Below are 14,038 nucleotides of genomic sequence, written 5' to 3' on the forward strand. Positions count from 1 at the left end.
CCACTGCTAGTAGTGCAGTCAGAACTTACAACATTCACTTAGAGCGCGCACCCTAATAATAAAGGCTTTCAATTAATGAACCATAAATACAAGTTTGAACAGCATTAACATATGGACAAAAATATTACCTCAACTGCTGGCAGTGCCCTTCCCTGATCCATAATGTGGTGCTGCAAACCCGCAGCCAAAGGGTTTTGGCTGCAGGGGGTTGGGCCTACTTGTCCCAAGGACAAACTACACATTAAAACTTCTTGCCCTTGACCCCAAACAATATGTCCTGGGCGTCGGGCTATAGGAATTCCACATCCCTGATCATCGACTGATTAGATCATTATTATTGATTTGACCTGCATACTGTGCTCTTCTGAACTTACCGTTTGCACTTTTTTAGGACTTTTTTCATCGCCTACTGGCCTATTTATATGTAGAGCCCTGACTTAGTTCCTTCACGGAACGAAACACGTTGGCTATGTGCCGTTCTTGTTAAAGATTACCAGAATTAAGAAAGAAATTTTATTGGACTAAGTGAGCTTGTGTCCGATTTCAACGAGTGCACCTTCCACCTTCTGATGAACATTTTGACCCGATTTGCACCTTGGGACGACGGGTGCGGGAAGTGTTTTGCACCCAACCTATGATTATTGATGGTTCATGTGTCTTGGTCGAGCTAGACCCTGGTCGGTCGTTCTGTTCTTTATTTTTCAAAATGATAAAGGTATTTGTTTAACTTCATATAATAACACTAATTGAAAAACAATTATTGAATAACTAAACAGAAAGCACTGACTGACCTTTGTTATTACATTGAAGATAAAAGGATGTAACCCTATAGCCTCTGAACTGCACCATATGTAATACTGGACTCAAATCCTGGCTGCCCTACTTGATTAAATATACAGGCTATTGCCATACTTCACTGTGTCATTTTCTTGCCTTACTTCACTATGTGTCATTATCCTAAACATTCCAGTCATAGCATAATTCAGTACAGGATCAGCGATATGTTTGCATGTATTTGAATAACTGAGAAATACTGACTTTTTTATTTTAAAGTCTTTGAGACACATGTACGACTGTTTTTAGCGGTCTCGAAAGGAGACTCTGGCCGCTTGCGACTGCTAAAATGGCTTTTAGTATGTACTAACCCTATTTTGCGAGTCTGTGACCTATTACCGAATTGCAAAATAGGGTTTGCGAGTCAGTAATAGTAAGGGGTGTGCCAAGGGCGTCCCTTCCTAATAGCGAGTCACAAGGGCATGTATGAATGTTTTGCTACCGGAATGTGGTCGCAAAACATTCATATTTTACCGACTCTGTGAAGGCGGTGGTAACCCATTCGCAAACGGGACCCTTCCTGTTTGTGAATGTGGGTACCAACATATTTTAAGAACAGGCAGCGGTCCCACAGACTACTGCCACCTCTTAAAAAATGAAAAAGTAGCGTTTCAATTTTCTTTTTTAAATGCATCCCAATATCCTTTAAGGAAAACGGGCTGCATTTCAATATAAAAAAATTGCTTTATTTAAAAAGCAATCACATACATGGTGGTCTGCCGACCCTAGCAGGCCGCCATCCCTGGGATTACTTATCATTCCCAATGGGTTGCAAATTGCGACCTATCTCATGAATATTGAAGAGGTAGGTCATGTGCAACCCCATTGGGAACCGGTAAATGTGCCTGTAGTACATCGCATTTTGTGAGTCCCTAATTGAGAGTCGCAAAATATCTCATTAGAGACTCGTAAAATTAAACGATCGTATATCTGGCTTTTTATTATATTTTTTCAATACATTTGTTGCCACATTTATAACTTTCGGCGATTCAGCTCTTCCGAACACTGTCCGTGTTTCCCTCAGAAATCTAGTGTGTCAACGCCAACGCCTTTCTACGTGCGTCCGAGGTAACAGGCGATTGCCGTGGCATTCATGTGCGGACAGGTAGTTGACAGCAGCACCCACCCCTCCCTCCCTCTCTAGCATTTGCCAAGCCAGTCCTGCCCCCGTGACTCCTCCCCAACTGCCAAGCTCTCCGTCTAGGCACTGGATCTAGATAGCGCTACAAAACTGAAGCACAAAAACGTGTAGCTAAACCGAACTGTGCGTGAGTGACGGGTTCTTACCTGGCCTGGACTCCCGGCCGACACTGGAAATGTTGTGACAGTGAAGATAAGCCCCCACATCACTGGCTGCACTGGCACCCATCGCCCCGCCCTCCTAGCGCCCAGCACAACGAATCTCAAGTCAGCTCAGAGGGCTCTCTTCTAGACCTTCATAGGACGGCCGAAGACGTACACGTAACGCGGACCGGAAGAAGCCGGCAGTGCCCCCGCGAGCCCTTGGCCGGCACTGCACACGAATAAGAAGTACACTGCACTGCAAGGCCGTGCCCAGGGGACAGATACGCGCACAGATGCAAGCGCAATGCTAGCTTTTGGACAATACCTGCTCCCGAACTAATCGGTGCATGAACCAAGAACTCGGTACTGGTAGTATATATCCTCGCACGATTAGGCTGGCACCAGACCGGTTTTATACAGGCACCACCGGTATTTTAATGTCCCTGCCGGTAGGAAAATAAGCCAAATCACCAAAGACCGTTTTTTTTACCGTTACCTCTATAAAAACAGTGAATAGAAATAGAAGCACTTTTTGAGATCTAGAGCTGCATTAATGATCCAAGATTCATAAATACAGTAAATAAAGACATAAAAGTCATGTTACAAACAAATACACACTATTTTGTTTAAAGTCGTACTTAGTATCAGGTCCCAGACTTTGTAAACTCTTTAACCAACAATACATCGCCAGTATTTTTCTCTTGGAATGGTGGCAAATCTACGCACGATACAAGGCACTGAACAACATATATAGGCAGTGGAAACTAATGAAGCATTAAAACTCGTACACCCATCTAAACACACTACAAGTCAATACATCCCCGGCATAGATTCATGCATAATGCTCCTGCACAAGGCATGCTCCAGGCCACATAGATCACGCACCTGTGTAATTTATTCCTGTTTAAACAATGCAAGTCACCTTATAAGCAACACAATATTCACTCATTATAAAAAAAAAACATACAATGTAGCAAAATGGCCTATTAAGGGTCTGTGACAAAAGTATAGCATTTTACTTCTGGCATCTTTATGAACATTTCGTAATCCGTTGTCTTCCCCTGAATGTGTTTGCAGGACTTACCGCCTGGGCGCAGGGTTTACAGAGGTAGCGGGAGGCATTACATAGTTGGGAGTATATCTAACACCGAATGCGGAGTGCTCATGGTTGAGGAATACTGAACTGACGATGGCTCGGGTGAAGGAAGAGGTGAGAACATGGTTGCTTATTCCACTATCCATGTCAGGCAGATCGGCCATATTCAAAATGGTCACCCTGCCCAGACTATTGTATCAACTACAGAATTAACCCTATACCACCCCCAGATGCTGGTTCAGGCAGATCAACTCCATCCTCTCTGGGTTCCTCTGGAACAGAGATACCCCCTGCATTGCACTCGCCAGAGGCTTTCAAACTAGCTAAAGTGGAGGTATTACAGCTGTGGACGTATACTCCTACTCCCACTACTCCGCCTCACAATGATAATCAAGGAGTGGGCCTATAATCTCCATTAGGACACGGCATATGCAGCCGAAAAGTGGGCAATGGGCGCCATACCCTTTTTGGACTACCTCTATGGGAAAGCAGAGGTTGGTTCTATTCCCTTGGGGACACAAGTGTTCCTAAATTTATGTCTGAGTTCCCTGCGGCATATCAGTTGGTGAGGAAAGCTAACTGAGTGGACGCCACTGGGGCATGGAACACTGTTGTAGCAGGTGACTTAATTGGAAGGTTTGGGGAAGTGGGATGTTATAGGTATCTCAACCCTAGGTGATGTAATGAGTGGCACGGTTCTGCTATCATTTTAAGAACTAAAGCTTGAATATCTGCTTCTATTGAATTAACTAGAGGTAGACTAGTAGATTTACCATCAAGTGCATCACACTTATAGAAACAAGTGCAAGAAGGTGTAGCTTCTTAGAAGCCCTTTCGAAATAACGAGGTATTGTGCATATATTTCAAGGACTTTAGAGATCATGGAGCACCTACTCCAGAAACACGCAACTAATCAACTGACAAAGATAAAACCAAAATCATTCCATAAAACAATGTAGTGTGAGAATGCATAATTACAAATGTATTCTTCTACTACTATTCACAAAACGAGAAGATGCAGAAATCAAAAGGCGGGTAAATTCGAATTTACCGCATCTCTATAGTTAAAAAGTTAAAAACACAAAACGAAATGGATTATAGAGGGCAGTGCTGTTATCAATTTTGTACTGAACTAGAAACGTTCTCCTCTCCAGGAACATAAACTGTCAAAAATAATCTCTTAAAAAAATATATAGTTCAAAAAAATTCACAACAACCGTTATCACAACTTCTTCCATAAAATCAAATTCATAAAATGCAAGAGTAGGAATCCACATTGGCCAGTATATTTCTTGAAAACCGTGGAAAATGTGAAACCGCCCCAGGCATTTCAGTGCCCCAAAGTGCAATGGCTTATTCAAAAAAAGCAGACACTGTAATAGAGCAATGCAATTGTGCAAATGTTTACCTCTGATGTAATAGATAACAGTATCTGGGCATTTACTATTTGTTAATATTTTCGTGAAGACCAATCACCATCTCCTAGCCACAGTTTACTAAGTGTTACGCCAAGGTGAATTTGCCGGGCCATTTTGCGAAAGTAATCATAGGTACTTATTATTTGAAGATCTAGCTAACTGGTGATAAAAATATACTAGTATGAAACATATATACAATATAGTCATAAGATTGCGGTGTTAGGATCTGTACTGTATTTGTCATATCGAAATGGAAAATATCTTTTGATGGAGTGCTCGAGTACTTGTGGGGTGCAATATATAGTTAAAACAGAAAGATTCCCTTGGGTTGTGTATAGAAAAAGCTGGGAATTAGCTATAACACAGTGAAGTTTATATCACACACATGAAAAATATGAACAAAATTAAAATTTAAGAATGCATAGCAATTTATTGAAACATTAAAATAGCATACGGTACACTTCTAAATAGTATTCAAAAAGCAATTAAAAACAAATTTATAATTTTGTGACCTGCACAAAAATATAAGACAGACAAAACTAATTTGTAAAACAAAGGACTTGAATTTTACAGACCGTACATTCACCGTCAAGATTTCAAACGACCCTGGTGTTATAACCTTACAATCTTATATACATCGGGGAGGAGGACGTGAATTGTACATAAACTTGCGTCGACGCGTTTCGGTGGTTGTATGTTTACTGCCACCTTTATCAAGACTGTTATTTTCGTTGTCTGTCATACAGATGGATCTTCATCGGTCTCCTGTATGTTTCTTGTCTGTGAACCTTTCTAAGAGTTGTAGTGGCTGTGGTATTCTGGATGTCAAGGTTTTACCATCTGTGGGTTATTAATTCCTATTCCGTAGGAGGTTAAGGTCAATCAATGGACACTTTTGGACGACCGCTGTGAATAACATGCGTCGTGTTGCACTTCTAAGCAGGTGTGTAAAATTAACCTGAGAGCGTCACTCAATATGAGGCGTTATCTCAATATCAAGATTGTTTGTCCTCTCATTCGCAAACAGACACCCGTTGTGAAGCCACGCCGCCACTCAAACAGGGGATATTCTTAACTTAAAGACGTAAAATACCCCAGCACGCAACCAAGACAAGGCAGCATATTGCGCCCACAAACAATCTTGATATTGAGATAACGCCTCATATTGAGTGACGCTCTCAGGTTAATTTCACACACCTGCTTAGAAGTGCAACACGACGCATGTTATTCACAGCGGTCGTCCAAAAGTGTCCATTGATTGACGGACTTGAACCAAATCCTTAACCTCCTACGGAATAGGAATTAATAACCCACAGATGGTAAAACCTTGACATCCAGAATACCACAGCCACTACAACTCTTAGAAAGGTTCACAGACAAGAAACATACAGGAGACCGATGAAGATCCATCTGTATGACAGACAACGAAAATAACAGTCTTGATAAAGGTGGCAGTAAACATACAACCACCGAAACGCGTCGACGCAAGTTTATGTACAATTCACGTCCTCCTCCCCGATGTATATAAGATTGTAAGGTTATAACACCAGGGTCGTTTGAAATCTTGACGGTGAATGTACGGTCTGTAAAATTCAAGTCCTTTGTTTTACAAATTAGTTTTGTCTGTCTTATATTTTGGTGCAGGTCACAAAATTATAAATTTGTTTTTAATTGCTTTTTGAATACTATTTAGAAGTGTACCGTATGCTATTTTAATGTTTCAATAAATTGCTATGCATTCTTAAATTTTAATTTTGTTCATATTTTTCATGTGTGTGATATAAACTTCACTGTGTTATAGCTAATTCCCAGCTTTTTCTATACACAACCCAAGGGAATCTTTCTGTTTTAACTTAGGTTTAATACCCCAATTCCCTTGTTGTTTTCAAGGGGTTCCTCTCCCTTTTAAAAGATAAGTGCAATATATAGTTCCAGAAAAATAGCACAATCAGATATTTACAGACAGGTGGCGAGTTGACAGTGTTGTAAAGCAGGTAGCTATTCCTATTCCATATTTTTGCTATAAACCCAAACCTGGTTTCACTACTCATATGTCCACTTGTAAAAGAGTAGAACACTCGATCCTGCTGGTCAGTCTAATTCAAAATAATCACAATAGCTAAGCTTTTTTTTTTAACTTGACCGCTAATAAGGATCCACAATATTCTGAAAAGAGGAGTGCTAAAAGTCCTTACAGAAGTACATTCTGAAAAATGACAACAATCCATCAAGTTGATAGCATGTAAAAAGCATCATCTCAGAAGAGGTCCAAATATCCACATCGGGAACCAGCATGGTTCTGGTTCCAGACACAGATGGAGGAGGTCATTAATTTTTCGCTTTCACACTGCCTTTGACACCCGTATCAGATAGGACTATAAGCAGATGTGTAACATTAGATTGTTATTAGTAGGTATTCCTTAATCTCCAGCATTATCATCCAACTGTGTTTGACTCAGTAATATTTGATGGAACCAAATCCAAACGTAGAGGATGGAATATTCAGAACAATGTCCTCTATGCGCATATTCAGGATCAATAAATCATCAGCTCTGTATTCAAAATATTTTCCTCCACAAGCAGTATGAAAATGGCAGGAGATTGTAATATTTCAACATCCTCTTCCCTCTCACCCAGACTGCACTCTATTGTTCATTTGAATCTTCACAAAGATACAAAAGAGAATCACATTTTTCGAGACAATGGTAATTTATAGGCAGATCAGTTTACTTTAAAAACGGTAGAATAAGGCAGTGTAGTTAGAGTGTAATGGAAAGTGTCAAGATTGGTCCACAAATATCTACAACAGGTACGTCTTTAATAGCTTTCTGAAAAAATAAGATATGATTTGGCTCTCATGTTGAGGGGACGTTAGTTGTACTCTGAAAATGCTTTTCTGAAGAAGCTGCAATTCTGGACAGGGAAAATTATACAAATAGGTGTCTCAATAAGATCAATCAATCAGTCATTTATAAAGGGCGGCAATTCACCAGCAAGGGTCTTGAGGTATTGGAAAAGTATTATCTGCTGCATTGCGGTGTGATCATTGGAACACCATTGTTTTGAGTTGCCTCCTGAATAGCTGGACCGATGATGCAGTCCTGAGGTGAAGGAGGAGGTTGCTGCATGCCTTGACAGCCAGATGCGAGAAGGAGCACCCTCCGCTGTTGGCGCTAAGGATCTGAGGGGAATCTGCGAGGGAGAGGGAAGCAGATCAGAGGTTTCTGGTCAGTTGGTGGAAAGTCAGGCATCTGTTGATATATGAGGGACCTTTGTTGTGCAGGAACTTGTAGGCTTGGGTCAGCATCTTGAACTGAAATCCCTTGTGAATCGGGAGCCAATGTAGTTTCTTGAGATGGAGTATGATGTGGGTTCTTCTTGGGAGGTTGAGGATGAGTCTAGCTATTGAGTTTTGTATTGTCTGAAGTTTCTTCATGAGGCATGCTGTGATTCCTACGTAGAGTGTGTTTATGTAGTCCAGTCTGCTTGTGATGAGGGCCTGCGTGATGGTTCTTCTAATGTTGGCTGGGAGTCGCTTGAGAATATTTCGTCTCAATACTCAAGAGAATCTCAACTTCAAAGGTTTAATCTCAGCGTCGAAGATTTTGGAGAGATATGGTGAGTTGTTTAGGTGTAACACTTTATCGGCATTGCAGCAGAGTTTGAATGGTATCTTTACATTTAGAGATAGCCAAGGAATTTATCAATGAAAGGGTGAGATATGATTTTTTTGTTATGATTTAAGGTCTTTGAATGGTGCAAAAGTAAATACCGAAATTACCTGCTAAAATGGATTTACTGAAGTGGAGTCAGAGGATCACCGAAGGCATCTACTGCTATATTGTGGAAGAATCATTTCCAGGCAGTTTATAATCACAGGTATGGTGATCTACATAACAATGATTTGGAGCTCGTCCCAAGTGATTCTCAGATTAACTTTCATCTAGACGAGGTTAAAGTTGGCATAGGACTGACCCAGAATAAGGCCCCGGGCTCAATTGGGATTTCCCCGAACTTGTTCCGGAGTAATATAGATGTGTGGGCCCCGATCCCGATTAGGGTTATAAATGCGGCAGTGCTATCTGATATGCCCCAGTCTTGGTCCACTGCTATTATTGTCCCTATTTATAAGAAGGGCAATAGGGATAATCCCCATTGTTAGTGACCCATATTCCTAATAGACTCTAATCTCAAGGTTATGGGTTGGGTCTCATTAAATAGGTTAGTGGAGTGGACAGATAAAAAGCAAATTATTTTGGAGGTCCAATATGGCTCCTGAATAGGCAAATCTACAGTGGGCCAATGTTTGAACCTCTATTTACTGACATCAAAATATGTAATTGCCCAAGTAGGCTCCATATATCTAGGTTTTAAGGATCTCACTGCAGTGTTTGAGAAGGTGAACCGCAGTAAACTGTGGTCACAACTAGATTAGGTATGGAGCAAGCAATAATAAAAGATCTGATGACTTTTATATGCCCACACCTCAGCTGCAGTCCAATTTACACAAGAGGGGGAACTCACTGACCATTTTAAATGCTCAAGAGGTGTGCACAAAGGCGTATTCTTGCCCCTTTTTTATTTACACTGTATATCAATGGGCTAGAATCTGCCTCAATATCATTGCAGGCCGAAACTCAGAGAATAGGCAGTAGATCAGTACCAGTTCCGTTGTATGCAGACATTGCTGTGCTTATAGCACACACCCCAAGATTGTTGCAAGTTTTAATTGATGGGTCTGTCTCCTACATGAATGGGCTGGACCTGTCCCCCAACGACACTAAGTCGTTTGTGATGGAAGTTGGGTGTCGAGGGAATAACACAAAATCCTACAAGGCAGGTACTTATAGTATAGCCAAAGTTCCAGCCTTTACATACCTCGGTATTTTATTTGACACCAAATTAAATTGGAATAATCTGAAGGAAGAGAAGGTAATGGATATAAAGAAAGCCATGACAGCCATTGCAAATTATGCACACAGATTAGGTACATGGTCGCATGGGGTGATTTTAAAATTATATCAGTCATTTTGTACCTCTAAGGCCTTGTACGGGAGCGAGATCTGAGGTTACAAGTCAGTGGTTGAATAACAGACTGCGCAAAATGAATTTTTGAGACAGATATTAAAAGTCCCTCAGGGTACTTCTGCATACTTTGTTCATGAAGAATTCAGGGTAAGATTTATCACGGACTTCGTTGCAGTCAAGCCCCTGCTTTGCTGGGTGAACATTTGGTCCAAGGAGGAGGTCTCCTTTAACCAAGCTGTAATTTTGGATTGCCTTTCATTGGATTATGCTTTCAAAATTCCATGGTCAAGATATATCAAGGAAATACTTTGTGCCCTAAGAAGATCAGACATTTTTATGAATTATAAAGCAGTGAAGAGAGAGGATAAAAAATAAATTAATGAACTGTTCTCTAAGAAAGCTAGTGCTGAGCGAGAAGGTAAGGAACTGGTTAAGCCAATGGTTAGAGCACATGCTTTAGTTAAATCAGTGTTGGGACTAGAGTTTTACCTTCCCATTTTAACAAATTCCCACGATCGTTTTTTATTTGCTCGTTTTAGATTGATCATGTTTCATCACTTAGTGGCCTCTCCTATTGGCTTTGTAGCACGAGCAGAGGATAGAGGGCCCTGTGGCTGCGACAACAGGTTTCCACAGGATATTTTACACTTTGTCTTTTTATGCAAATATTTTACGTATCCCATGCTACTGCATCTTAAACCCAATTTAAAAAAGTGGGATTTAGACAGGCTCGAATTGCACTTTTGCACATACAACTTCTGCAGGATGAACGCACTTTATTCGTGGCTATGCATTTTTTAAGAACAATGATAAGATCTAGGCAATCGAGATATGATTGACATAGAGAGGGATATTTGTGAACAGTTCTATGTTGACATAGGACTTTGGGAATTGGTTAGCATTTACAGTTGTGTATATGTCAGAGGTCTTTTAAGAGGAGAGTATATCATCCATTGTCATTTTAGAGTTGTTTAATGTAATGAAATATACTTATTAATGAATTTGATACTGTTTTAATGTATTGTATCTTTTATGGTTGGGTTCATTGCTGAATAAAGATTGTTTAATAATAATACTGCTATATCCAATTTTATTTGAAATGAGGCATTTTACTTTTTTTGAGGGAGTGGAAGAAGACGTTTTCTGCTTTCGCAATACAGATGATGAATGGTGTCAATGCCAATGCTGGGTCTTAAGAAAACCAAACAAATTTAAATTAGTCAACAATGTTTGCAAGAAGCAATTCAAATCCAGGTATAGGAATTTGGGATCTTGCTTGCATTTTCGCTTAAGGAAAAAATAGGATGAATGTTGATTAATTGAGGTTCAGAAGCAGGACGTTTTTTCACTATTCAGATTTCCTGGGAGATCAAGCAAGATCAAAACGTAAAAATGTCTGCAAAATAGTGAAGGTCTTCAGGTGACTTTTGGGTCATCAGCATACTGGATTAAGTAGACGCCTGCTCTCTCCAGGACTGGAACAGAGCAAAGTCTTTAATGTGCAAGTGCAACGGAGCCAGAACACTGACTGACTTTTAGTGTCTACCACATGGCTTCAGTGCGTTTTTTCAGAAATGTTAACTCCGTTTGATTCGTTTAGTCAGATAAAATACCCATAGAACCAATAAAATACTTCAATCCAGAGTAAGGGGAATAACAACAAGTAAAAAAACACATTACAAACGAAGTACAGTTATAATCAGAAATCTAGGTAGTAAGGAGCACAAATAATTTCAGTTAATAAATATCAGTAATTACAAATTCTTTAATTCCAATCTAATCCGCCATGCAGATTTTAAGAAGTTTAAGCCTGCAAAAGAACAAAAAAGAATTTAAATGTAATATCACAACACATAGGCATCCCATACCAACCTTACATTGAAAGCCCTGAAGATGGCGAAAATGCATTTCCTGCTGACATTATCATTAAGAGGCCAAATAGTAACAAATGCAAGCGAATTTCAAACTCATTGTCAAGGCGTCTGACAAAAGCTCACCCGCCACACTTCCAGTTTAAAAACTGCAGACCAGCAACAGTTGAATTTAAAATATTTGTTGATTTCTTTTAGATATGCTTAGCCCGTTTGCCAGATAAACAAACCAAATTAATAGCTAATCAGATTATCCAATTCGGTGAGAGCACATCTGTTAAGGCACAAACTCTTTCTCAATTTTCATTTAAATTCTCAACCAAAATCTCACATTTCTGCTCATTTAGGATGTTTGACCACAGTAAGAAACTTTCTGCACCGAGTCTATTTACTGCGTGGACAAACAACACTGCATGTGATCTCTTCCCAGTCTGGGGACCTAGCACTCAATCCCTTTTAGAAGAACCTCTAGGGCCTTTACAAAGCCAATAAAAAGAACAAGCATTTACAATGCAATAGGTCTCGCACGGACATTATTTTGAGCGATTGACATTGTAAAAAACATTTTTTTTTTATAAAACGTAAATAAAAGGCATTGTAATTTAAAATGCTAATAGCTAAAAGTTTAGTTAAAGCTATTGGCTTTGTTTTTTTTTTTTTTTAATTTTTGGTAACCTTTATTGTGCAACAGAAGCATACAGGTACGGGCCCACAACCAATCTGGCCGGCCTCGAAATCGAATGGTAGCACAAAAGGCAAAATCAAAACAGCTCAGCAGTCCCAGAGACGAGAAGCAGCAATTATCCGAAGCATCACATACGGGAAAAGGGGAACTACTGAGTACAGGATAAATGAGGTTAATTTTTAAAAGTTTCGGTAAGAAGGATCAGACGCATGCTCTTTACCGAAAACACATGGCGGGCAATGATCGCAGCAGATAAGCGACAAATTAAATGGTAATCAGAGGATCACCATAAAAACACTTGAGGATAATAGCAAACATTACGGTACATACTGGTCAGTACCCGCCCCATGAACGTGGAACATCTTGACTAATGTTAGTGGTAAGACTAACAACAGAAACGGTTTGAGCGAGGTGGTGGCAGCGCCTTGTGACAGCGCTTGGGGAAAACTAACAAGGCGTGCAGACTGCGAGTGGAACCTCTTCTGCCCTCCTTCTCTGTACTGAACGAATGCAGCAGGCGATTTTAGACGGCGTTTTTTAATATTTTTAAAGAACGATCCTAACCCAATTGATGTACTAATTGTGAAGTGCTGATATCAACTGTCTGCTTTTAAACTTACCTAACTGCTGTTGCTTGATCCCCCTGCTCCCCGGTCCACCGCGGCTTGTCTGTGCCGATTGTGTGGAGGGACAGGTCGGGCGCCATCTTGGTAGTCCCGGACCCCTACTGGACCGGAGTTAGCGCTCCAGCTCGGGGAGGGGCTTGAGTATCAAATAGGACTGGTTCAGTCAGTTCTGGGCGTTTGAGCGAGGTGGTGGCAGCGCCTTGTGACAGCGCTTGGGGAAAACTAACAAGGCGTGCAGACTGCGAGTGGAACCTCTTCTGCCCTCCTTCTCTGTACTGAACGAATGCAGCAGGCGATTTTAGACGGCGTTTTTTAATATTTTTAAAGAACGATCCTAACCCAATTGATGTACTAATTGTGAAGTGCTGATATCAACTGTCTGCTTTTAAACTTACCTAACTGCTGTTGCTTGATCCCCCTGCTCCCCGGTCCACCGCGGCTTGTCTGTGCCGATTGTGTGGAGGGACAGGTCGGGCGCCATCTTGGTAGTCCCGGACCCCTACTGGACCGGAGTTAGCGCTCCAGCTCGGGGAGGGGCTTGTGTATCAAATAGGACTGGTTCAGTCAGTTCTGGGCGTTTGAGCGAGGTGGTGGCAGCGCCTTGTGACAGCGCTTGGGGAAAACTAACAAGGCGTGCAGACTGCGAGTGGAACCTCTTCTGCCCTCCTTCTCTGTACTGAACGAATGCAGCAGGCGATTTTAGACGGCGTTTTTTAATATTTTTAAAGAACGATTCTAACCCAATTGATGTACTAATTGTGAAGTGCTGATATCAACTGTCTGCTTTTAAACTTACCTAACTGCTGTTGCTTGATCCCCCTGCTCCCCGGTCCACCGCGGCTTGTCTGTGCCGATTGTGTGGAGGGACAGGTCGGGCGCCATCTTGGTAGTCCCGGACCCCTACTGGACCGGAGTTAGCGCTCCAGCTCGGGGAGGGGCTTGTGTATCAAATAGGACTGGTTCAGTCAGTTCTGGGCGTTTGAGCGAGGTGGTGGCAGCGCCTTGTGACAGCGCTTGGGGAAAACTAACAAGGCGTGCAGACTGCGAGTGGAACCTCTTCTGCCCTCCTTCTCTGTACTGAACGAATGCAGCAGGCGATTTTAGACGGCGTTTTTTAATATTTTTAAAGAACGATCCTAACCCAATTGATGTACTAATTGTGAAGTGCTGATATCAACTGTCTGCTTTTAAACTTA

At 41.2% G+C, this 14,038-nt stretch overlaps 1 protein-coding gene across 4 annotated transcripts in view; it reads right to left on the reverse strand.

Annotated features, from left to right (window-relative positions):
* NARF (nuclear prelamin A recognition factor) overlaps positions 1-14,038 on the reverse strand; it is a 398,106-nt gene that overhangs the window by 318,384 nt on the left and 65,684 nt on the right. The window contains exon 1 of one of the 4 annotated variants that reach the window (XM_086930649.1): positions 2,122-2,266. The exons of the other annotated variants lie outside the window; for them this stretch is intronic. The gene's annotated coding sequence lies outside the window, so the exon portion shown is untranslated. Of the gene's footprint in view, positions 1-2,121; positions 2,267-14,038 lie in introns of those variants that run through there. 4 annotated transcript variants of the gene reach the window in all.

The sequence above is a fragment of the Lissotriton vulgaris genome, chromosome 7, assembly GCF_964263255.1.
Source record: "Lissotriton vulgaris chromosome 7, aLisVul1.2, whole genome shotgun sequence".
Classification (NCBI taxonomy): domain Eukaryota; kingdom Metazoa; phylum Chordata; class Amphibia; order Caudata; family Salamandridae; genus Lissotriton; species Lissotriton vulgaris.